This window comes from Taudactylus pleione, unplaced genomic scaffold (assembly GCF_031769625.1).
Source record: "Taudactylus pleione unplaced genomic scaffold, aTauple2 ptg000147l, whole genome shotgun sequence".
Taxonomy (NCBI): Eukaryota; Metazoa; Chordata; class Amphibia; order Anura; family Myobatrachidae; genus Taudactylus; species Taudactylus pleione.
The window spans coordinates 2352882-2380575 of NW_028284549.1; positions in this window are offsets into that span (position 1 = coordinate 2352882).

Below are 27694 nucleotides of genomic sequence, written 5' to 3' on the forward strand. Positions count from 1 at the left end.
GGCTCCTGGGGCTGTGCAGACACTTGTTCTCCCAGCAGAACACAATAAAGTTTAGAAAAAAAAATGTGTTTTTTAAACTGTACCGTGGGCTAGTGGGAGAACACGTGACAGCACAGCCACCGGAGCCAGAGGCGCTGCAGCAGGCAGGTAAGTGCGGGACGGGGGGGAGGTGAACGGTGAGCAGAGAGCGGACGGGGGAGGGGGGTTGGGGGGGGGGACAAACTTACCGCCGATGTAGGCAGTGCTGCGCATGCGCTGGCTTTACAAATGTAACAGCGCATGCGCAGAATGGATTCCAGCTCTTTTAAGGTAGTGTAGATAGAGATAACTATCTATTTCCCGAAAAGCTGTCATCGCAAAAATGACAGCTTTTCGAAATAGATAGTTATGGGGAGAAGGAATGATGGATTCCTCCGGTAATTAGGTAGAACTCCATGCCAGTTCTAAACCTAATTACCTCCAGAGAGTTAAGATGAATAGGTCCCTTTGGAGGAAATGTATCCTCTGCTGAGTGGCAAACACAAATTTTCACAAAAAATAGCCATGATAAATTTGTCCCAAAGTGTTATTATTATTATTATTATCATTTATTTATATGGCGCCACAAATGTTTTGCAGCGCCTTACAAAGCACATAAACAAGTTGTAGACAAGCGACTTACAGAACAATACAATACAGGACATGGATAATATATATCGCTACATTAGTGACCATAACACCCAGATAAGCAACAGAGCGTAAGCAGCCAAGTGTTAGGTGCCCTAGTGGTGAGAAAGAAGTAGATGAAACTAAGGGCCTGATTCAGAGCCGGACACTATTTGCGCTCGCTCGTCCAGAAAATAGGGGTGGCTATTCAAATGAACCGTTCGCTGTTTGCGGTCTGTTCACGCCTCTAGGTCTGAACGAGCGTACAAAACTTGCGGTCGTTTTTTGGGAAACTACGCCCCCTGGCCGCTCGCATCCTACGTCATGTCCGCTATTTATTAGATTAATCGAGTACATCGAACAGGGTATGAACTGCTCGCTATTCTTGTGGTTGGTTTTTGCTACCACAATTTTGCGAGCAGTTCTGGCTTAAAAATAACCCAGTGACGTGGTCAATGACGCTGCTGTTTTAAATATGCACACCCATAAAACGCCCATTTTGACCTTTAAGCACGCCTGCGATCGGATCTCCACTCCCCGTTTTCAAGCACCTTCCCCTGTTACCACCCACATACGCCTCATTCTGTCACTCAAATTATCAGGCATTCGCTACTTTGCGAGCACATGAATTTCGGCCGCACTGACTGGTGCGCGCATGCGTAAAACGATCCGTAGGCATGCACAGTTGGGCAAACATCGCTCGGAGCGAACGAGCTGCCGCTTACGAGTGGCTCTGAATCAGGCCCTAAAGTAGGGAGAAGTACAAGAGGTTAGAGGGCCCTGCTCATAAGAGCTTACATCATTGAAAAGCAAAAGCTTTAAGTGCTAGACATAAAATTCACAGTTTTTCTCTTTGTAACTTGCACGGTGGCACAGTGGTTAGCACTGCTGGCTCACTGTCTTGAGTACTACCACGGCCATATATGTGTGGAGTTTGTATGTTCTCCCGTGGGTTTGCATGAGATTCTCCCACACTCCAAAAACATTCTTTAGGTTAATAAGCTTCTGACAAAAGATAACCCCCCCTACATGTGGTAGGGAATATAGGGCCTAATGCAGGAAGGATCGCTATTGCGACTGCAATAGCGATTATGCACGCAGTCTCACTGCAAAGATATGCTAATGTCTGTGATCGCAATACCACACGCAGCTTAACATAAAGACGCCTACTTTACCTTACACTCCGTAACACTTAGCAAGACTGCGAAACCATCGGTACCATCGAGTACAATCGGAGCCTCATGCACACTTGCACAAGGTCTGACCCTACTCAGAAATTGCTAACCTCATCGCACGCTGTGAAAGCCAAAGCTGCGTATGGTATCGCAGTGGCTAATTTATGCACGCCCCTGCAACGGCGTTCAAACGCACTGGTACGCCTGCGTTTCGCTGACCACCCCCGTTACCACCCCAAAGTGGTACTTCCTGTCAATCACTCTGCGATGGGTCTGCGTAGACACTGCGATCGCAGTCCCGATCGCAGTGGAGTCTTCACGCACTGCGATGCATATGCTGAATGCAACAGTCAGTCAATTGTGTGCGTAATCGCAATTGCGATTGGTAATGAATCGGGCCCATAAGACTGTAAGCTCCACTGGGGCAGGTCCTGATGTGACTGGCTAAATGTTCTCTGTAACCCGTTATGATATAAATAACTGGCAATAATTACAGTTTTCAGGTTCTAATCATTAAGACACACATAAACCAGGGAGGCTGTAAGACATTAATGGGAATTGTGCAACATTCTAATAGTTTCTATGCAGGGTATGCAGTCGGGAAGCCAGCGGACCTAATCCCGACCGCTGGCTTCCCGACTGTCATATCCCGGCAAGGGTCTAAAGACAGGCGTCAGGGGGTAGAATAGGGTTAGCAAATACTTACCTTAGGACGATCGAGATTTCCACAGCTGCCCGGATGCTGCTGTCGGGATTTGAACCGCCTGGCATGGGTCCGGTGGTAAATCATACCGATTCCCTATGCAGGAATACAGCTCTTATCTACAGTATAAGGAATTGTGAGTGCATTATCTCTGTGCAGCAGTAATGGGATTTTCTTGCTTCACTAATAAATGTAACCCCCTACCTCTTCATTCCTGTGTCCAGACTCAGTGCCCCTCACCCCAAGCTGACATTCCTACACTACAGTAGCAGATGTGTCTTCCCTAATAAAGACCCCAGGCTGCAGTCACACATGTTTTAGTTCTTCTATCTGTAACAAGTTACATACATACTGTACTACATGTACTTATATTCTTCTCTACAATCCGTTAGGAGCAGGCAGCAACAATGGCTGAATGCTGATTATACTGGGGGTTATATTACAAAACATAAATAAACAGATTGTTGCTTACAGTTATTCTCTCAGCCTCTTAGCAGTGATGCTGTGTCTTCTGCTGTGGTGCAGGCAGGGTACAGATTAGGTACACTCAGGCACATATGGAGGGTTTGGGAGTAGGAAGTGAAAAGTAGCTTCTGTGCTTAACTCTTTCACTGCTGGTGCGGTTGTATGTTCTCCCCCCCTGCAAAGATTTTTTTTGGAATTTGCAGTGTTAATATTTTTTTTTTAATGTGCTGTATCCACGCGGTGGTCTGATGCAGATGTGGAAGCCGATATAATCGCCGCTGCTGTACGAAAATATGGTAATGCATGCAGCCGCCCGGGAATGCACTGAGACGCCCACCGGCGGCTTCGTAGATCCAAGCAAGTGCCTATAAACAGGCAGATCCTTCCATAATCGCCCATTTGAGTAAACCTATTGTCGCGCGGGGATCGCAGTAGTTTGCTGAGACACGCCCCAAAAACGACCGCGACATGCCTGCGTTTTTTTGCACCAACTCCCCATAACCGCCCCCAAATGGTCCCTTTTGAATTTTTATACCTCACAGAACTAAGGCCCTCATTCAGAGCCACTCGTTAACAGCAGTACGCTCGTTGCGTTCCGATGTTGAATAACCGCGCATGCGTCAGTGTAACACTGCGCATGTGCGTACTGCAGATTGCGAGTTTTTTGGGACTCGTTCCTAAAATAGCGTACAGGAAGTGACATGTCAAATGTGATTGACAGAACAGGGCGTTTTAGGGTGTTGACGAGGGTGGAGATGGAAAAACGCAGGCGTGGCGAGGCGTTTTTGGGGCGTACATACATTAGCAGATGCGAGCGTAAAATGTGTACGGACCGACTCCTACGTCACTGGATGATCCTCTTTCCCTTCCAAATGCTCGCACAGCTTAGGGTCTGGATTACTCGACCACATTGGCGATGGCCTTCTCCTCCGTCCCTGGACTCCACGATGTTGTTGCGATTAATCGCGGGCGGGCAGAAAAGCAATTAGTGTTGGATTGAGAACCGGCTTGGTATGTGTTTTGAAATCAGTTTTTTGGGATAGCACAAAACGTACGCAGGTGGAACTCAGAGCTGCTAATGTCAGGATGACACAGTCAATTTGCGTACATTTGGGGGGGTTTATTTGGGCAGCAATTTGGTGGTTAGGGCCTATTGTAACAATAATTTCATCATGTTTTCAGTTTCGCACCATTTTATTTGTGCCTCTTGAATTTGCCGAATTATATGAATTTTTAAACGTTCCTTAAAGAGCCCCTTTTTTTTTTTTTTTGGCCGAGTTTTTGCCTTTTGGCCCAGGATTAAATGTAACCCATTTGCACAATAATTTCACAATCCAATGTCATTGTTTAATTTCCAATTTATTGCTCAAACAAAAAAACTTATTTTAAATATTTTGGGGACATCTTTTTTGCCCAAAGATATGTTCCCAAATCAAACAAATTGGCCCAACATAACTGTTGACATAAACATACATCAAAAAAATAAAAACATTTCACAAGAAAGGAGAGGGAAGTTTTGACCCGAAAGGAATATGAGCCAAGCACAGAAGGATTGTGGGAAAAGTCACCATTGCTGTCACCGTTTTTTCACCCGTTTGGATGGGGGAGGGAGGGCGCCAGACCGGGTCCGGGATGTCATCGGGCTGGCCTGTCCAGAGGCAGATGTTGTGGCCTCTGGACTAGGCACAGGGCTAGGCACATTTGGAGGATTGGCTGATGTTGTGCCAGAGGTGGAGGATCCTGATGTTCCGGCAGGAAGGGAGGTCGGCTCCACCATGTGCTGGCGAACGAGCTGCTCCAGGGCATTGGCGATGCGGATGTTGGCCCTGGTATTTTCCGCCAGGGCCTGACCAATGGTCTCGTTGGCCGCAGCATTTTGCTCCAGGGCCTCAGCCACCCGTAGCAGACTGGCGTCCATCCTCTGCAGAATCTCCGTATGGGAATCCGATTTGAAATTGAGTTCTGTGAGGAGGGCCACTGCCTGCGAGGGGGATTGTCCTGGACTGGCTTCTGCAGGGTCCTCAGCCGGATGTACTGGTTCCTCCCCTGCAGAGCCAGCAGAAATTCGGCGGCCAAGGCTCCCCTCTGGAGCAGACTCATCCGCCTGTGTCTCTGTTAGGAAAAAAGAGAAAAGCCTCACATTACAATCTACATATTGGCACAATAACATTTCAGAGTTGATGACATCCAAAGATTTACCTGGGACAACATGAGGAGCCGCAAAGTCTGGCATGTCCGTATCCATGTTGGACACGCCAAACACCTCCACAGGCTGCACACACCCCTGTGCCAGCTCTTCTAAATCCGTCAACTCCAATGACACAGGGGTGGGACCCCCACCTGTCCCCCTTGCATGCCTAGCCCTGTCCGCGAGTTTTTGTTTTAAGCGATATTTGAAGTCGCCCCATCTGTGGGAAAAAATGGAAGCCATTATCCTTTGGCTTAAAATGGGGTTTGTTTTTAGGGGGGGCAAGGGTTTACTTACCGCCGTTTGACATCCCGGGCTAGACGGACATAATCACCCACCCTATTGACAGCAACGGCTACCTCTTCCCACATTCTCCACTTCTGGCTTAGACTCATATTCCTGTCTGCCTGTGGCAGGATGTCCACACACTTCTGGATCAAAACCTCCATCTCCTTTCTTGTGAAATGTGGCTGCCTTTTTTTTTTGGCCGCTTTGGCCGGAATACTGGGCCCAGCAGCCTCTTCCATGTCATCCTCCTCACCTATTTGTGTAAATTTACAGAATTCACAAAATCACAACTTGCCTAATCTTATGTTTCAATTAATCGTTGATAGAAAATGCATGAAAGACTTACCGCCTGACTCTTGGGCATTTTTTCCCTGGTCTGTCGCCATGTCTGAGGTCCAAACAAGAAATACACCAGAATTTGAATGTGTTTTCGTGACGTATTTATACATGCGTCCTTATTTTGCGGCCGCATCATTGATTGTGCGGCCCTATGATCCCTCCTTAATTTGTGCGGGAAACGAAACACTATTTATGGCTTGGTGTGTCTCAAGTCGAGGTGGCGTTTTTGGATTGTTGGAGGTTATCTTGGCTGGAGTTTATTGATTGCGTAGAAAGGAGTTGGCAGTTGTAGATTCGTTTGTTGGTTTGATTTGCGTTTTTTTTTTCCGTTATCTTTGTTGGTTTATATTTTTGGGACATCGTTTCTTGATTTGGTAAGTTTTGTGAAGTCTAACTTTTGTTCAATTGTTGTTTCATTGTGTTTCTTATTTTTTTTAAATTTTGGATCCATAATTTCTTCTATTTTAGATTTTGTTTATTTTCGACCCAAAAGACCTTTTGTTTTTGACTCTTATATATTTGCTCTTGGTAAGTCCATTTTTTATCTTGTATTTGCAAACTAATTAGCGCATTTTTAGTAGTTACTCTTGTGACTTGTATTAGCGAACTAATTAGCGCATTTTTAGTAGTTACTCTTGTGACTTGTATTTGCAAACTAATTAGCGCATTTTTAGTAGTTACTCTTGTGACTTGTATTAGCGAACTAATTAGCGCACTTTTAGTAGTTACTCTTGTGACTTGTATTAGCGAACTAATTAGCGCATTTTTAGTAGTTACTCTTGTGACTTGTATTAGCGAACTAATTAGCGCATTTTTAGTAGTTACTCTTGTGACTTGTATTTGCAAACTAATTAGCGCATTTTTAGTAGTTACTCTTGTGACTTGTATTAGCGAACTAATTAGCGCATTTTTAGTAGTTACTCTTGTGACTTGTATTAGCGAACTAATTAGCGCATTTTTAGTAGTTACTCTTGTGACTTGTATTAGCGAACTAATTAGCGCATTTTTAGTAGTTACTCTTGTGACTTGTATTTGCAAACTAATTAGCGCATTTTTAGTAGTTACTCTTGTGACTTGTATTAGCGAACTAATTAGCGCATTTTTAACAGCTTAATAATCATTCTAACTTTTTGGTGGTTTCTCTTTCGCTTTTTGTGCCAACATTTCGACCCATTTTGATGTACTGTGTTAAATGTCGCTTTGCTGTTTTGCTAAATGGGTGTTTGGCATATTTTAACTTTGGTCTAGCACAAAATTTGTAAACAAAAATGCACAGAGTGAAATGTGTCAAGTAATTTTGGTGTTTATTTTCAGTTTGGACGTATCATGACAATACCCCGGCATGTAAGCAGCAATGGATGGTATCATCAAGCTAAGTTGTTTTAATATAGTTTTGGGGTGGGTCAAAAGCCTTACTTTAAAATCTTTGAATTTCAGGTTGATCTGGGGTGGATTGTTCTGGCCATGCTCCCGGAAGCCGACCAACCTCAATCTCATCCCAGGCGTAGGCATCGTAGGCATGCAAGGCCCCAGATATTTCGAACACGTGTCACCCTTTTTGGAATGCCCGATGATGAGGTTTTAAGACGCTACCGTCTACCTCCCAAAATCATCATAGACACTCTCTCATTAATAGAAAGTGATCTTGAGCGGCAAATTGACAGTCCAACAGCAATACCACCACTTACGCAATTTATGGCGGTGTTACATTTCTGTGCCCCAGGATCGTTTCAAACAATGGTGGGAATAGTGGCGGGCATCTCCCAATCCTCCTTTTCCCGGATCCTGAGGGCAGTGATGGAGGCACTTTTCAAGCACCTCCATCATTTTATTCAAATGCCTTTGGATATGGGTGCCCTTAGTGTGGCCAAGGCCAATTTTTACCAAATAGCTGCCTTCCCACACATCATAGGGGTTGTGGATGGTACTCACATACCACTTCAGCCTCCAGCCCGGCTGGAGGCCATATTTAGAAACAGGAAACACTATCACTCCCTGAATGTAATGGTGGTATGTGATGCCTCCCTCCAGATCCTGTCCCTGAATGCTAAATTACCCGGAAGTGCACATGACTCCTTCGTCATCCGGCAATCAGGGATATGGCACAAATTAACCAACCTACAAGCTGGTGATGCGTGGCTTCTGGGTAAGTGGAGACCTTTAGTACATAACAATGTTAAGCTTGATACACAGTGTTCCTGATGTTGTCAATTCTTTTCCATAGGAGACAGTGGATATCCTTGCATGTCCTGGCTGCTCACTCCTTATTTGGCTCCCACACCAGGGCCACGAAGTGAGTATAATTCCGCACTTACAGCCACCAGGCAAGTGGTGGAGCGCTGTATCTGCCTTTTAAAAGGCCGATTCAGATGCCTCCACCGCTCTGGTGGCGAGCTCATGTATTTGCCGGATATGGTGTCGAAAATTGTGGTCCTGTGTGGGATATTTCACAACATCGCCATAAGGAGTGGTGTCCCAATGCAGCCAGAGGATGCCTTACCTGAGGATGGCCCCCCCGAGGTTGGTCGGAGGTCAGTATGTGGGGGGGCCATACGCGATGATGTGGTGGCCAGATTTTTTAGGTAAGTTTGAACAAAACAGTGTTTTAACCTAATGTGTTTGTGTTTGTTTGCGAACATCTAATTTTGTTTTCTTTTTTTCAACATCTTCGGTTTGTTCACATAATCTTTGGCACTACAACGCTCACTACTTCATGCTACCCCTACCAAACCTGGATCTGCTCATTTTGGGAATATATTCTGGAACCCATATCGCAACGCCATGTTTGTGGAATCATTTTGGCATGGTCCTTCCTCAACCAGTTCTTGATTTGTTTTTTTTGGTTTTTTTTTTATTGGGTATGTGTTGTATTTGAGATTCTCACTGTGTGTTTTTTTTGTGAGTGACCACTTTGATTTCTCAGTTATGTTGTGAATAAATGTTTGGAGAGTTAAATGTTCTTCCTTTTTTTGGACGTTACCAGCAAGTTTAACCAGGTTAACACACCTTACATTTGACTAAGGGGTAATCCAGTACTGACGCCAGTTGAGCAAAAATGAAATATGTTTTCAGGTTCCCAACCCACACCAAAAGGAAGCCTGTCCAATCATTTGGCTTTGTAAGATTCGCCTAAGCAGCTTGCCCACCAACTAGGAACCTGTAAAATGTAGAAATATCTAATTGCCACTACACACAAAAAGGGAAATGACATTGTTACTGTTATGTGTTTCTTGAGGGTGTTTTACATACAAATACAAAACCCAATCTAATTTTTAAAAAATGCAAAACCTTGCAGGAACAGTCTACTTATGTCAGGGTTAACTATCTTTGGTTTTGAAAAAACGAATGAGGCAGAACGTATATTAGAAATAAACAATTTATTTTGAAAAAGATAAAAACAAAAAAAAACTACTGCCGAAGGATGCCAGACAGCCGGTCAAGGGCCACAAGCACCCCAATTACATTTTGGCGCATGTGTGCCACACAATGTTCGACCTCTTGCCGACGCCTCTGTTCCTCTGTGGGTGAGAAAAGTGTGTGGATTAATCAAACAATAGGGAATCCACATTAAAAAAACAAAAACACAACGAAATCACTCCAAAACCAAAATTTAAAAAAAAAGGGGTGCTGCAAAAATTACAAGGCCTATGTAGAAATACCCACAGGTGTGATATGTGTGTGATACCCTATACTATGGATTTATTCACAATGTAATCATACAATATAGTATAGCAGTAAAGATGGCAATAGTGAATCCTTTCTTATGTTTATTATACTTTGCAAGAACAAAGAAACACTTGGCATATATCAACAATGCATTTCAGTAGACAGTAACACACACATTAACACTCTTGTTTATTTTATTTTTCAGGAACCTGCAGATCACTAGCGAACTCTGGACTTCGAACCTGCAAACTATAAATGGGTAAGTATTCTCTAGTGGCAATTATCAAATGACTGATTTTGCAATTCCCTTAATATCTCTAAAATATATACAAAAAACCTCACATGAGTATGCTAAACGGATAAGTTTACATCAAGAATACACTCACACTACTGCACTTTACATGTCTCATACACTGCTAGTTCAGCACTGAAATAGTTAATAGGGTGCACCCTTCGTTGCCCGGGATATGAAGAATAGTTCTTAAACTAGCTACAGTACTTGTCTGTATTTAATGCAATACTGTAATCCTCTGTAAATGATCCTGCTGCGATGGTGTTGGTATTACAGTCAGTTTCTTCTCTGCTTAGCAACCTTAGTTCATACTCATAGTATTACAGGTGCTGGCAGTGAAGTGTCGCCCTAACACTGCTGGTACCTGTTGTACCTAACCTCCAATATGCGGTATCAGGGGGTTAATCTTACTATTATGAATGCAGTCTATAGACCCCACGCTGATCTCTGCAGGGACTGCTGTGCATATGTAATGGTGGACAGCTGTAGGCCTCCAGTTAATAAGCGCTAATGTCACTGAGTGTCTATTTGGGAGGTTGCAGCAGCTTCTTACCCCTCTGGTATCAACTCTCAACCTCCAGCTCCTTTACAAGCTCAGTCTCTCTATATTTCTGCAGCTCCGCCTGAGGCACTCCCTTAGGGGTCATCTGTCACACCTCTCTTATGCTGATTGTTCTCAGAACCTCCCCGGATAACACTGCTTAGTCCCATTGGATGTTCCCCGCCTCAGAGACCTCCGCTGCTCGTCCCGGAGTACGGCCGCAGCCCTCAGGTAAGCATCAAGGCAGCGCAGCCCCTTCTCCTGTCCAGCTACCTCACCAACTGCACACAGCAACTGCCATTTTTCTCTAGGTCAAATCCTTGAGCCTGCTACAGTACTCACTGGTCCCCTAACGTCCACCACCACTGAGGAGGCAGTGCAAATAGTCCCTGAACCTTAATGAAACCAGTTAAATCATGCCCTATATTAGACAATGGCAGGAGTCACATTAATATTTTACATTTACATAGAGGCACATCAGTGTGGGTAGGAACACAGGGTGTTGGTGGGGTGCCACATACTTCCCCACTAGAATGATGCGTGTCCTCACGCATCTTAGACCTCTATATACTCCTGAAGACATCCACTTTATACATCAGTATCTTTTCGGAATTATTTAAATACATATTAGATACATTCTTTCATTGCATGACGTAGATCACAATTAGTTACAATTACCAGGTAAGTCTAGAAAACTTTAGCTCCTTGCTATAATGTAACAATAGCATAACAGATTACTACATTTGTTACATATTAACACAAAGTTTCTTTAAGTTATGTACTTTTGAATACTCTACCTCACAGGCTAGTGTCTACATTGAATATGCGGGGCATTCTTGCTTTCCTTTTTCGATTTTCCCAGAACTCTTTGCATAATTAATGCTATTTCACTTGAACTTAGTTCAGTATACTCATGGACTGGGAATTTATACTCTGATGGCATAGACAGTAAGGGCTCTTTGGATACAAGACATGGCTCCTCCAGAACAACAGATTTCGATATTTCCATAACAGAATCCAGGCAATTCTGTTCAGGGGACCCCAACCTCTCTGCTAAGGGTGAGTCCAGAGCTTTCTTTGTGTCTTCTTTATGTACAGCTGTACTCAACTCTTGTTGATTGCAGAGGAGCATATGAGAAGCGCTGTCATACACTTTTGGTCGACTCTTTGGTTGTGGTTCTTGAGGAGATGTTGGCCGGACTATTTCTTGCCGGTACTGGCACAACTGTATATTTTGCATTCCTACATCTTTACCAAACACTCCATCCAGCCTTTCACCACGCTCTGGGAGATCGGGATATTGTTTGTGTCCATATGGTCTCTTTAGCCAGTAGGATGGGTAGCGACTCCTCCAGTAAGGACGTTGTTGATTAACCCTCTTTTCCTCTGCCACTCTTTCAACTTCTTCTGGACTCTTTTTACGTTCACTGTGTCGATAGTTATGTGGAGGACCTCTACGATGTGGATAATGCCAATAATGGTTGTGGCTTGATGCATATTTGCTGCCTTGGACTGGAACTCCACCAGGACCAGTTACATTAGTGGCCTTTGCACCTTTCTCTCCTTCAACCACGTAAAACTCTACCAACTCTCCATCTCCCAGACTTCGAAGATATTTTCCTGGGTTGTTCTTTAGGATGGCCGAGTAATGTACAAAAATATCGCTCTTGGAGTCATCTCGATTTATGAATCCATAACCTCGTTGCATGTGGAACCATACAACCTTTCCTGAAATCCTTTTTGCGATAGCTGAGGTAACATTCCCTGCAGTCGGCGTGCTCACAAATTTTATTTTGTTCTGTACTATTGGGATCAAACTCGCATCTCTGGGTTGCCCTTCTTCCATTTTTGGACCTATTCTTTCTGTCTCTCCTGAGGGCTGGTCCTCAAGCTCTCTCTGGATGCAATAACGTTCAATGTGGCCACTTTGCCAGCACTTTCTGCAGATAGGCCTCCCTTGTGTATCAAATTGGTCTGTTGGACGTCGACCTATCTCTCGAGGACTGTCCCAGTAAGACTGGTTCCTACCCCCACGCTCTTGGTGCCAGTCTCTGCATTTTGCTCCAGCCTGCTCTTGACGAATCACTTTTATCTCCTTCATAATTTCAGTGACAGCACTAGTAAAAATTCCGATCAGATCTTGACCAGACTGTACTTGTTGGGTGACTGTTTCCTTAGGCGACGTAGTGTCTGGCGTCATATATGGTTTGGCTTCTCTAGAATATCCAACTTCCCACTGTTCTGTAGATGAGTCAAATTCAAGATCAGCATTCTGATTGAGCCCAAGAATATCTAATACCGCTTCCTTGAACTTGGAGAATGGGCATACAGGATTCTGACGTCTCAACATCCTGAGTTGGGCCCGTATGGCTTCTCCTCGCGCCCCTTCGATAAATAAATTAATTAGAGTCTCGTCGACTCGTTCTACTTCCCTCGATTCTCGGGCTTGGATGTCCTTCATAGTTTCCTGTAGGCCCAGAGCAAATTCTCTCAGTGACTCTTGAGGTTGCTGTTTCCTAGCATACAAACATCTTCTAAGTTCAGAGACTGTCCTTGCGTCAAATATACTTTGTAACTTTTTGAAAATATCCTCCGCTGTTTTTCTTTCATCATCCGCCCACGCTTTCACCTCTCGCAAAGCAGCTCCTTTCAACTGTCCAATGACTATTTCCACTCTTTGTTCATCATTCAGTGGATATAATTTGAACATTGATCGCATTTTGTCCTTAAATTCTTCAATAGTGCTCACACCCTGTGTGCATATCTCCCCTGAATACATGGGTAACCATGGAGCCCCAAAATAGTATGGCATCATAATGGGTGATGTCTGTGTCATATGTACCATACCACTGCTGGGTGAGGCATTTGTTGATGGTGAAGCTCTCTGTCCTGGAGAGGCAGGTAATCGTCTCCGGCCCGTGGTCGATGCAGGAGGCTGAGGTCCTGACATTTTCTGGTCGTATCCTGTTCGCGGACGCCAATTTGTGATACCCTATACTATGGATTTATTCACAATGTAATCATACAATATAGTATAGCAGTAAAGATGGCAATAGTGAATCCTTTCTTATGTTTATTATACTTTGCAAGAACAAAGAAACACTTGGCATATATCAACAATGCATTTCAGTAGACAGTAACACACACATTAACACTCTTGTTTATTTTATTTTTCAGGAACCTGCAGATCACTAGCGAACTCTGGACTTCGAACCTGCAAACTATAAATGGGTAAGTATTCTCTAGTGGCAATTATCAAATGACTGATTTTGCAATTCCCTTAATATCTCTAAAATATATACAAAAAACCTCACATGAGTATGCTAAACGGATAAGTTTACATCAAGAATACACTCACACTACTGCACTTTACATGTCTCATACACTGCTAGTTCAGCACTGAAATAGTTAATAGGGTGCACCCTTCGTTGCCCGGGATATGAAGAATAGTTCTTAAACTAGCTACAGTACTTGTCTGTATTTAATGCAATACTGTAATCCTCTGTAAATGATCCTGCTGCGATGGTGTTGGTATTACAGTCAGTTTCTTCTCTGCTTAGCAACCTTAGTTCATACTCATAGTATTACAGGTGCTGGCAGTGAAGTGTCGCCCTAACACTGCTGGTAACTGTTGTACCTAACCTCCAATATGCGGTATCAGGGGGTTAATCTTACTATTATGAATACAGTCTATAGACCCCACGCTGATCTCTGCAGGGACTGCTGTGCATATGTAATGGTGGACAGCTGTAGGCCTCCAGTTAATAAGCGCTAATGTCACTGAGTGTCTATTTGGGAGGTTGCAGCAGTTTTCTTACCCCTCTGGTATCAACTCTCAACCTCCGGCTCCTTTACAAGCTCAGTCTCTCTATATTTCTGCAGCTCCGCCTGAGGCACTCCCTTAGGGGTCATCTGTCACACCTCTCTTATGCTGATTGTTCTCAGAACCTCCCCGGATAACACTGCTTAGTCCCATTGGATGTTCCCCGCCTCAGAGACCTCCGCTGCTCATCCCGGAGTACGGCCGCTGCCCTCAGGTAAGCATCAAGGCAGCGCAGCCCCTTCTCCTGTCCAGCTACCTCACCAACTGCACACAGCAACTGCCATTTTTCTCTAGGTCAAATCCTTGAGCCTGCTACAGTACTCACTGGTCCCCTAACGTCCACCACCACTGAGGAGGCAGTGCAAATAGTCCCTGAACCTTAATGAAACCAGTTAAATCATGCCCTATATTAGACAATGGCAGGAGTCACATTAATATTTTACATTTACATAGAGGCACATCAGTGTGGGTAGGAACACAGGGTGTTGGTGGGGTGCCACATACTTCCCCACTAGAATGATGCGTGTCCTCACGCATCTTAGACCTCTATATACTCCTGAAGACATCCACTTTATACATCAGTATCTTTTCGGAATTATTTAAATACATATTAGATACATTCTTTCATTGCATGACGTAGATCACAATTAGTTACAATTACCAGGTAAGTCTAGAAAACTTTAGCTCCTTGCTATAATGTAACAATAGCATAACAGATTACTACATTTGTTACATATTAACACAAAGTTTCTTTAAGTTATGTACTTTTGAATACTCTACCTCACAGGCTAGTGTCTACATTGAATATGCGGGGCATTCTTGCTTTCCTTTTTCGATTTTCCCAGAACTCTTTGCATAATTAATGCTATTTCACTTGAACTTAGTTCAGTATACTCATGGACTGGGAATTTATACTCTGATGGCATAGACAGTAAGGGCTCTTTGGATACAAGACATGGCTCCTCCAGAACAACAGATTTCGATATTTCCATAACAGAATCCAGGCAATTCTGTTCAGGGGACCCCAACCTCTCTGCTAAGGGTGAGTCCAGAGCTTTCTTTGTGTCTTCTTTATGTACAGCTGTACTCAACTCTTGTTGATTGCAGAGGAGCATATGAGAAGCGCTGTCATACACTTTTGGTCGACTCTTTGGTTGTGGTTCTTGAGGAGATGTTGGCCGGACTATTTCTTGCCGGTACTGGCACAACTGTATATTTTGCATTCCTACATCTTTACCAAACACTCCATCCAGCCTTTCACCACGCTCTGGGAGATCGGGATATTGTTTGTGTCCATATGGTCTCTTTAGCCAGTAGGATGGGTAGCGACTCCTCCAGTAAGGACGTTGTTGATTAACCCTCTTTTCCTCTGCCACTCTTTCAACTTCTTCTGGACTCTTTTTACGTTCACTGTGTCGATAGTTATGTGGAGGACCTCTACGATGTGGATAATGCCAATAATGGTTGTGGCTTGATGCATATTTGCTGCCTTGGACTGGAACTCCACCAGGACCAGTTACATTAGTGGCCTTTGCACCTTTCTCTCCTTCAACCACGTAAAACTCTACCAACTCTCCATCTCCCAGACTTCGAAGATATTTTCCTGGGTTGTTCTTTAGGATGGCCGAGTAATGTACAAAAATATCGCTCTTGGAGTCATCTCGATTTATGAATCCATAACCTCGTTGCATGTGGAACCATACAACCTTTCCTGAAATCCTTTTTGCGATAGCTGAGGTAACATTCCCTGCAGTCGGCGTGCTCACAAATTTTATTTTGTTCTGTACTATTGGGATCAAACTCGCATCTCTGGGTTGCCCTTCTTCCATTTTTGGACCTATTCTTTCTGTCTCTCCTGAGGGCTGGTCCTCAAGCTCTCTCTGGATGCAATAACGTTCAATGTGGCCACTTTGCCAGCACTTTCTGCAGATAGGCCTCCCTTGTGTATCAAATTGGTCTGTTGGACGTCGACCTATCTCTCGAGGACTGTCCCAGTAAGACTGGTTCCTACCCCCATGCTCTTGGTGCCAATCTCTGCATTTTGCTCCAGCCTGCTCTTGACGAATCACTTTTATCTCCTTCATAATTTCAGTGACAGCACTAGTAAAAATTCCGATCAGATCTTGACCAGACTGTACTTGTTGGGTGACTGTTTCCTTAGGCGACGTAGTGTCTGGCGTCATATATGGTTTGGCTTCTCTAGAATATCCAACTTCCCACTGTTCTGTAGATGAGTCAAATTCAAGATCAGCATTCTGATTGAGCCCAAGAATATCTAATACCGCTTCCTTGAACTTGGAGAATGGGCATACAGGATTCTGACGTCTCAACATCCTGAGTTGGGCCCGTATGGCTTCTCCTCGCGCCCCTTCGATAAATAAATTAATTAGAGTCTCGTCGACTCGTTCTACTTCCCTCGATTCTCGGGCTTGGATGTCCTTCATAGTTTCCTGTAGGCCCAGAGCAAATTCTCTCAGTGACTCTTGAGGTTGCTGTTTCCTAGCATACAAACATCTTCTAAGTTCAGAGACTGTCCTTGCGTCAAATATACTTTGTAACTTTTTGAAAATATCCTCCGCTGTTTTTCTTTCATCATCCGCCCACGCTTTCACCTCTCGCAAAGCAGCTCCTTTCAACTGTCCAATGACTATTTCCACTCTTTGTTCGTCATTCAGTGGATATAATTTGAACATTGATCGCATTTTGTCCTTAAATTCTTCAATAGTGCTCACACCCTGTGTGCATATCTCCCCTGAATACATGGGTAACCATGGAGCCCCAAAATAGTATGGCATCATAATGGGTGATGTCTGTGTCATATGTACCATACCACTGCTGGGTGAGGCATTTGTTGATGGTGAAGCTCTCTGTCCTGGAGAGGCAGGTAATCGTCTCCGGCCCGTGGTCGATGCAGGAGGCTGAGGTCCTGACATTTTCTGGTCGTATCCTGTTCGCGGACGCCAATTTGTGATACCCTATACTATGGATTTATTCACAATGTAATCATACAATATAGTATAGCAGTAAAGATGGCAATAGTGAATCCTTTCTTATGTTTATTATACTTTGCAAGAACAAAGAAACACTTGGCATATATCAACAATGCATTTCAGTAGACAGTAACACACACATTAACACTCTTGTTTATTTTATTTTTCAGGAACCTGCAGATCACTAGCGAACTCTGGACTTCGAACCTGCAAACTATAAATGGGTAAGTATTCTCTAGTGGCAATTATCAAATGACTGATTTTGCAATTCCCTTAATATCTCTAAAATATATACAAAAAACCTCACATGAGTATGCTAAACGGATAAGTTTACATCAAGAATACACTCACACTACTGCACTTTACATGTCTCATACACTGCTAGTTCAGCACTGAAATAGTTAATAGGGTGCACCCTTCGTTGCCCGGGATATGAAGAATAGTTCTTAAACTAGCTACAGTACTTGTCTGTATTTAATGCAATACTGTAATCCTCTGTAAATGATCCTGCTGCAATGGTGTTGGTATTACAGTCAGTTTCTTCTCTGCTTAGCAACCTTAGTTCATACTCATAGTATTACAGGTGCTGGCAGTGAAGTGTCGCCCTAACACTGCTGGTACCTGTTGTACCTAACCTCCAATATGCGGTATCAGGGGGTTAATCTTACTATTATGAATACAGTCTATAGACCCCACGCTGATCTCTGCAGGGACTGCTGTGCATATGTAATGGTGGACAGCTGTAGGCCTCCAGTTAATAAGCGCTAATGTCACTGAGTGTCTATTTGGGAGGTTGCAGCAGTTTTCTTACCCCTCTGGTATCAACTCTCAACCTCCGGCTCCTTTACAAGCTCAGTCTCTCTATATTTCTGCAGCTCCGCCTGAGGCACTCCCTTAGGGGTCATCTGTCACACCTCTCTTATGCTGATTGTTCTCAGAACCTCCCCGGATAACACTGCTTAGTCCCATTGGATGTTCCCCGCCTCAGAGACCTCCGCTGCTCATCCCGGAGTACGGCCGCTGCCCTCAGGTAAGCATCAAGGCAGCGCAGCCCCTTCTCCTGTCCAGCTACCTCACCAACTGCACACAGCAACTGCCATTTTTCTCTAGGTCAAATCCTTGAGCCTGCTACAGTACTCACTGGTCCCCTAACGTCCACCACCACTGAGGAGGCAGTGCAAATAGTCCCTGAACCTTAATGAAACCAGTTAAATCATGCCCTATATTAGACAATGGCAGGAGTCACATTAATATTTTACATTTACATAGAGGCACATCAGTGTGGGTAGGAACACAGGGTGTTGGTGGGGTGCCACATACTTCCCCACTAGAATGATGCGTGTCCTCACGCATCTTAGACCTCTATATACTCCTGAAGACATCCACTTTATACATCAGTATCTTTTCGGAATTATTTAAATACATATTAGATACATTCTTTCATTGCATGACGTAGATCACAATTAGTTACAATTACCAGGTAAGTCTAGAAAACTTTAGCTCCTTGCTATAATGTAACAATAGCATAACAGATTACTACATTTGTTACATATTAACACAAAGTTTCTTTAAGTTATGTACTTTTGAATACTCTACCTCACAGGCTAGTGTCTACATTGAATATGCGGGGCATTCTTGCTTTCCTTTTTCGATTTTCCCAGAACTCTTTGCATAATTAATGCTATTTCACTTGAACTTAGTTCAGTATACTCATGGACTGGGAATTTATACTCTGATGGCATAGACAGTAAGGGCTCTTTGGATACAAGACATGGCTCCTCCAGAACAACAGATTTCGATATTTCCATAACAGAATCCAGGCAATTCTGTTCAGGGGACCCCAACCTCTCTGCTAAGGGTGAGTCCAGAGCTTTCTTTGTGTCTTCTTTATGTACAGCTGTACTCAACTCTTGTTGATTGCAGAGGAGCATATGAGAAGCGCTGTCATACACTTTTGGTCGACTCTTTGGTTGTGGTTCTTGAGGAGATGTTGGCCGGACTATTTCTTGCCGGTACTGGCACAACTGTATATTTTGCATTCCTACATCTTTACCAAACACTCCATCCAGCCTTTCACCACGCTCTGGGAGATCGGGATATTGTTTGTGTCCATATGGTCTCTTTAGCCAGTAGGATGGGTAGCGACTCCTCCAGTAAGGACGTTGTTGATTAACCCTCTTTTCCTCTGCCACTCTTTCAACTTCTTCTGGACTCTTTTTACGTTCACTGTGTCGATAGTTATGTGGAGGACCTCTACGATGTGGATAATGCCAATAATGGTTGTGGCTTGATGCATATTTACTGCCTTGGACTGGAACTCCACCAGGACCAGTTACATTAGTGGCCTTTGCACCTTTCTCTCCTTCAACCACGTAAAACTCTACCAACTCTCCATCTCCCAGACTTCGAAGATATTTTCCTGGGTTGTTCTTTAGGATGGCCGAGTAATGTACAAAAATATCGCTCTTGGAGTCATCTCGATTTATGAATCCATAACCTCGTTGCATGTGGAACCATACAACCTTTCCTGAAATCCTTTTTGCGATAGCTGAGGTAACATTCCCTGCAGTCGGCGTGCTCACAAATTTTATTTTGTTCTGTACTATTGGGATCAAACTCGCATCTCTGGGTTGCCCTTCTTCCATTTTTGGACCTATTCTTTCTGTCTCTCCTGAGGGCTGGTCCTCAAGCTCTCTCTGGATGCAATAACGTTCAATGTGGCCACTTTGCCAGCACTTTCTGCAGATAAGCCTCCCTTGTGTATCAAATTGGTCTGTTGGACGTCGACCTATCTCTCGAGGACTGTCCCAGTAAGACTGGTTCCTACCCCCACGCTCTTGGTGCCAATCTCTGCATTTTGCTCCAGCCTGCTCTTGACGAATCACTTTTATCTCCTTCATAATTTCAGTGACAGCACTAGTAAAAATTCCGATCAGATCTTGACCAGACTGTACTTGTTGGGTGACTGTTTCCTTAGGCGACGTAGTGTCTGGCGTCATATATGGTTTGGCTTCTCTAGAATATCCAACTTCCCACTGTTCTGTAGATGAGTCAAATTCAAGATCAGCATTCTGATTGAGCCCAAGAATATCTAATACCGCTTCCTTGAACTTGGAGAATGGGCATACAGGATTCTGACGTCTCAACATCCTGAGTTGGGCCCGTATGGCTTCTCCTCGCGCCCCTTCGATAAATAAATTAATTAGAGTCTCGTCGACTCGTTCTACTTCCCTCGATTCTCGGGCTTGGATGTCCTTCATAGTTTCCTGTAGGCCCAGAGCAAATTCTCTCAGTGACTCTTGAGGTTGCTGTTTCCTAGCATACAAACATCTTCTAAGTTCAGAGACTGTCCTTGCGTCAAATATACTTTGTAACTTTTTGAAAATATCCTCCGCTGTTTTTCTTTCATCATCCGCCCACGCTTTCACCTCTCGCAAAGCAGCTCCTTTCAACTGTCCAATGACTATTTCCACTCTTTGTTCGTCATTCAGTGGATATAATTTGAACATTGATCGCATTTTGTCCTTAAATTCTTCAATAGTGCTCACACCCTGTGTGCATATCTCCCCTGAATACATGGGTAACCATGGAGCCCCAAAATAGTATGGCATCATAATGGGTGATGTCTGTGTCATATGTACCATACCACTGCTGGGTGAGGCATTTGTTGATGGTGAAGCTCTCTGTCCTGGAGAGGCAGGTAATCGTCTCCGGCCCGTGGTCGATGCAGGAGGCTGAGGTCCTGACATTTTCTGGTCGTATCCTGTTCGCGGATGCCAATTTGTGATACCCTATACTATGGATTTATTCACAATGTAATCATACAATATAGTATAGCAGTAAAGATGGCAATAGTGAATCCTTTCTTATGTTTTTATACTTTGCAAGAACAAAGAAACACTTGGCATATATCAACAATGCATTTCAGTAGACAGTAACACACACATTAACACTCTTGTTTATTTTATTTTTCAGGAACCTGCAGATCACTAGCGAACTCTGGACTTCGAACCTGCAAACTATAAATGGGTAAGTATTCTCTAGTGGCAATTATCAAATGACTGATTTTGCAATTCCCTTAATATCTCTAAAATATATACAAAAAACCTCACATGAGTATGCTAAACGGATAAGTTTACATCAAGAATACACTCACACTACTGCACTTTACATGTCTCATACACTGCTAGTTCAGCACTGAAATAGTTAATAGGGTGCACCCTTCGTTGCCCGGGATATGAAGAATAGTTCTTAAACTAGCTACAGTACTTGTCTGTATTTAATGCAATACTGTAATCCTCTGTAAATGATCCTGCTGCGATGGTGTTGGTATTACAGTCAGTTTCTTCTCTGCTTAGCAACCTTAGTTCATACTCATAGTATTACAGGTGCTGGCAGTGAAGTGTCGCCCTAACACTGCTGGTAACTGTTGTACCTAACCTCCAATATGCGGTATCAGGGGGTTAATCTTACTATTATGAATACAGTCTATAGACCCCACGCTGATCTCTGCAGGGACTGCTGTGCATATGTAATGGTGGACAGCTGTAGGCCTCCAGTTAATAAGCGCTAATGTCACTGAGTGTCTATTTGGGAGGTTGCAGCAGCTTCTTACCCCTCTGGTATCAACTCTCAACCTCCGGCTCCTTTACAAGCTCAGTCTCTCTATATTTCTGCAGCTCCGCCCGAGGCACTCCCTTAGGGGTCATCTGTCACACCCCTCTTATGCTGATTGTTCTCAGAACCTCCCCGGATAACACTGCTTAGTCCCATTGGATGTTCCCCGCCTCAGAGACCTCCGCTGCTTGTCCCGGAGTACGGCCGCAGACCTCAGGTAAGCATCAAGGCAGCGCAGCCCCTTCTCCTCTCCAGCTACCTCACCAACTGCCCACAGCAACTGCCATTTTTCTCTAGGTCAAATCCTTGAGCCTGCTACAGTACTCACTGGTCCCCTAACGTCCACCACCACCACTGAGGGGGCAGTGCAAATAGTCCCTGAACCTTAATGAAACCAGTTAAATCATGCCCTATATTAGACAATGGCAGGAGTCACATTAATATTTTACATTTACATAGAGGCACATCAGTGTGGGTAGGAACACAGGGTGTTGGTGGGGTGCCACATGTGTATGTTGAAATCAGCAGGAAGAGGTAAAAGCAAACTGCTAAATCACCAAAAAAGAACCCAAAAATCACGAATAAAGGAACGACACATGATTACATACAAACAGTTTGTGGTTAAAAAAAACGCAAAAGAAAAACATACCGGTAGCCAAAACGGCAGATCCCGAAGTCCCTCCATCTTCATCCTCGGAGTAGCCTTCATTCCCCAAAGAATGGGGCGGGGTTATCACGGACTCCGGGGAGGGGGTAATTGGAAGAGGGGTGGTTGGAGGAGAGAGGGAAGGGGGACGGAGGGGAAGGAGGCCCGACAGTTCCGGGAGAGGCTCTTGGAAGGCTTGGGAGGAGGGGGGAATAGGGGAATTATTTGGGGTGGAGTGTTGGCTGGGGGTGGGTGAGAGTGGGTGGGACCGCCGTCTGGCCGGACGGTGACGGCGTAGTCTTGCCTGTCCCCCTAAAAGATGTCAAACAAATTGTGGTTAGTTTCTGGCCAAATCCTGCCCAAATAACATTTTAAAATCACCCACCACCAACAAAAAACATGCAAATATGAGTAGAATGAATATATCAGAAATAGAGGGAAAACATGGTCATGCAGATATGAGGAGAATGAATAAATAGGACAGACATAAAAACATGCACACGCAGATATGATGAGAATGAAAAAATAGGACAGACATGAAAACATGCACACGCAGTTTGCCCCACAAAGACAAACATGAAAACCACAATACATAACACTTACTTTCCAATATCTGCATGCGAAAGCATGCCAGCAAGCGCGGCGTTCGCCGTTGCAGGTCAGACCACCTGTGCTCCAGCTGGCCGATGTTGTGGCGTGAGCCGAAGGAGCGCAGGCGGGCCCGTGCCTCCGCATACGCGGAACGCTTCTGCCGGTTGGTGATGGGTGGAGGCTGGCTGGTGATACGCCGATCCAGCACCTCCGTTAGCACCAGCAGCTCGCGCCTGGTGAATGCGGAGGCTCTCATGATGGCAATGGTGTTTTTCTTAAAATTCATTTTTGATAAAGTGTGCCAAAAATTTCTGATTGGCTAATGTAGCTTGGAAATTAACAGGAGCAATTTGATTGGTTAGTGTATGAGTCATGTGTTCGACAGGGCCAGAAATCTCTGGAGAGTTATGATAGGCTTGATGCAGTGACATGCGTAAGCAAATTTAAATAAAGAAATGAACCCCGGAAAATATGCGGGGATCCACAGCAATAGAACAATTGTCTCATTGTGGCTAACATGTTTTTTGAGCAATAAAAGCGAATGTTTAAGCCGTACGTATTCTGCGGGTAAACACAAACACGGACAAGAGTAAAGTTTCTTGCATTGTGTTGAAAAAAAAAAAACATTAAGCTAATTGATACATTGATTGGCATGATACGATTGATGGAGGTAGGCAGAATAAAGGAGCAGGTAATCGACATCTGACATGGCCTCTTCCGGTTTATACTTGTGCGTGCGTTCCCTTCAAGCCATTTCGGGGATGTACGCTCGCTATTTCGCACGCTCGTTAGTTAGAGGAGGGGTCGTCTGAGTTTGGGGAGGATTTTTAGATGCGATCGAAAATACGAGCGAGCCCTTGAATTTAAATATTTTTGTACGTACGCCTAACGTACGTGCGCCCGCTTGCGAGTGGCTCTGAATGAGGGCCTAAGACTGTTAATTGTAACACATGCCCCTTTATATGCCAGAAAGAGACCCCTAATGCCCTTTTATACATCAGACCCTCTTGTGCCACTACACATTTTAGCAACCCCTCATGCCCCTATATATGCCAGAAAGAGACCCCTAATGTCCTAATTTTAAAGAGCCCCCTCACACCCCTTTATATAGCATCAGAACTCCTCATGTTCCTTTATATGCCAGAGACCAAGTACCCTCATGCCCCTTTATATGCCATTATTAAAGCTCCCTCATCCTGCCCCTTTATATGTGAGAGACAGAGCCCCCTCCTACCTGGCGCTTACTGTATATGCCATCAGAAACTCCTGGCCCTCTCATGCCCAGAGCTTATATTCTGTCAGAGGCTCCCAGCTCCCTCATGCCTGATGCTTACTGTATCAGAAATCCCTTTCCCCTCATGCCTGGCCTTATATTCCATCAGAGACACTTGGCCCCCTCATGCCCAGCACTTATGTGCCATCAGAGACCCCCGGCCCCCCTCAGCTTTACTAACCTTGTGATTGTGGTGGCCAGCAGAGATGCAGAAGCACTGGAGCACCGGGTATCATTGGCATGGGTGAAAGTCTGACTCAGAGGGTGGAGCTGGGCCGCAAGTGGGAGCAGAGAGGTACATGGTACTCCCGAGATAGCGAGGGTAACCTCACAATATGTAATTCTGGATGCTGCCTGTCCAGAAATACTGATACTCCAGGCTCTGGACAGAGGACCTGATTTCCGGACTGTCCGGAGTGACACCAGATGGGTGATAACCCTACAACAGACTCTGAACCGAGCAATATGATGCCAACATATGAGCTTAAAATATAACCTCAGAAAATCACAGAAAGGAGAGCTGTATCCCCTGGCCATGTCAGAGGAATTTAAAAAGTGCATTTGGTGTATTTTTTCTGAATTTGCCCAGCTACACCCAAGGCCTCATCAATTGCAAAGCGCGCCATTGGCTCGCACTGGATCATCTGATAATGTAAAAGCTATTTCACGCTAGCCGGTTTTGACCGGCCGGCAAAAAAAAATGGGTAAAGCCGTCCATTTTGTTGCCGGCGATCAGTGCCTTTCACATGCAATGGTTTTGAGACGTTTGTGGTGGGTTTTTTTCCCCTGAATTTATTAGGCATGCACAGCAGCGGCATTGTACAGTGTTTGGTTGACAGAGCACCATTTTGACATGGATCACCAACGTATTATTGCTATGTGGTTGTTATATCGTCGGCGGTGAGCACAGAAGCGTAACCGTATTTTTTGGGTCGACCCAATATACCTAAGGAGAGATGAACTGCGTACATTTGAGACACTATTTCAAGACCTACGAGCAGATGAAAAGAAATTCTTCAATTACTTCCGCATGTCTTTGTCATCTTTTGACGAATTCCATAGGCGGCTGAAAGACCACATCAAACATCACAACAGTAAAATGAGAAATTGTATTCAACCTGATCAAATGTTAGCAGTTGCACTGAGGTAAGTAAATCAGAGACGTTTGAATATAGAATTTGTTTTGATTTATTTTTTAAGGTAACAAAAACATGTATTATAACAAGTATTGAGCCACTTTCAGCTCTTTAAACTTTTTCTTATTAACATTTTTAATTTTGCAAATTGTAAACAGATCCAAAATATATTATATATAAAACTACAAACACTGGCAATGGGCTTATGATATGCGTGAAGCTGGCTGTGTGTGACTTTCGTGCGAATCTTCACGGTTTATTTACACCAAAAAAAACAACCTGGGTTTGTTGTGAAAATGACTGACACTGTATACATTTGTGTAAATTTGCACGTAAATCCCACACAGCCGGCTTCTCGCACGCTAATTCATTCCCCCTAAGATTGCTGCTTTACAATGTGTTCGGTGATGTAAAATCCACAGAATTATAGGAAGAAGTAGACTGAGCTGGGGATGGGCAACTGTGTGGATTAGTAATTGCAGACATTTGTCCATAATTTTGTAAATACTGTATTGTGAGGTTGGTAGTGTACCTTGCGTATGATGACCGTGGGTATAAGTTTGATGTTGGGGCATGGGTTGGTGCATTGGTTGGGGCATTGTTTGGGACATTGGTTGAGACATCAGGATAGAATGATATGACATTGCGGGCTGCAAGGCTTTCTATTTTTGCTGGTTTATATATTGGAGATTATTTGTAGAACCCCCATATGAAGTTGTAAGACTTTTTCCTCATCGGACTTTTCTAAAGCGGGCAGTATCCCCTGAAAGAAAGACAGGTGCCTATTTAACTTTCTTGTTCCTGGGCCTTTAGCATTTTTTTATTCTGTTTCATGGGGATTTCGGCGGCGTGCTTGAGGTCGAAATCCGACATGTAGTGGCCTCCTTGCTGGTGTTGGTGGAGTTGATGTTTCAGGTTCGGGCTCGTTGTCTCTCTTGATGTGTGTAACTTCTTTAAGGATTGCAGCTAGTCGCTGAATACATACTTCTTATGTTTGGTTGTCCCAGATCGAGATTTCTTTGTTTCTTGAATTTTTTTCAAGGACTTTGCAAAGGAGTCACGGATATTACTCCACCCAGGGCCGCAACTAGGGGGGGGGGCTAGAGGTGCACGTGCACCAGGTGGAAATTGCGGGGGGGGGTGAAAAAAGTTGACTCAGCCATCCGGCAGCCATCCGAAAATGGCCGCTGCCAAGGAGGAGACAAATGCTAGAGGTCCTTACTGGACCTCTAGTGTCTATCTACTCCATTTTTGGATAGCCAAGGAGGACTAGCCGTCTGCATGGACTCTGCTGAAAACGGCCATCCAAAAATGGCCGCCGCCAAGGAAGAGACAGATGCTAGAGGTCCTACTGGACCTCTAGTGTCTGTTAGCAGAGCGCAATGCACACAGCGTTCCCGGAAGTGCCGGGTATGCTGGCGCTGCTGGGAGAAGATGCTGAAAGCTGCATCTTCTCCCGTGAAATTACCTGGCAACGAGCATAAACCCCCCTGGAAATGAGCATGTAACCCCTGGCAACGAGCATAAATCCCCTGGAAACGAGTATGAAAACCCCATGGCAACGAGCATAAAACCCCATGGCAACGAGCATAAAACCCTATGGCATTGAGCATAAAACCCCATGGCAACGAGCATGTAACCCCATAGCAATGAGCATGTAACCCCATGGCAACGAGCATGGCACCCCTGGCAATGAGCATAAATCCCCTGACAACAAGCATGAAACCCCCATGGCAACGAGCATGAAATCCCATTGCAACGAGCATAAACCCCCTGGCAACGAGCAGGTAATTTTAAAGTAATTAGAAGCCTTACTGTGGGATATAAAATGGTGTCAGGCAAATATGTAAGTGGTACATTGGTAATAGGCATTACAGTATGTGGCATAATGTGCAATGGGCATTATGGTGTGTGGAATAATGTAAGTCACTATACCAGGGACGTCTGAGTAGTGCACTGCCTTATGGAGGAGCAAGGACAAAATCCAGGTACAGGAAGGGAGGGGGCACAAAATTGCTGCCTTGCACCAGGTGACGGATATCCTAGTTTCGGCCCTGACTCCACCTCCTCATTACTTCTATAACAATGTGAACCAATATAATGAAATGTTTTATGTAATTTTGTTTATTTTATTTTTTAAATACCTAATTAACAATTACTTATAGTTTCATTTTTTTTTACAGATGTCTAGCAAGTGGGTGAACTTTACAGATCTACACTCTACGTACTGAGTTGGCATTTCAACAGCAAGTACCATAATAAAAGAAGTATGCCGTTCAATTTGGTCAGTCGTGCAATCGGAATGTCTGCCTACAC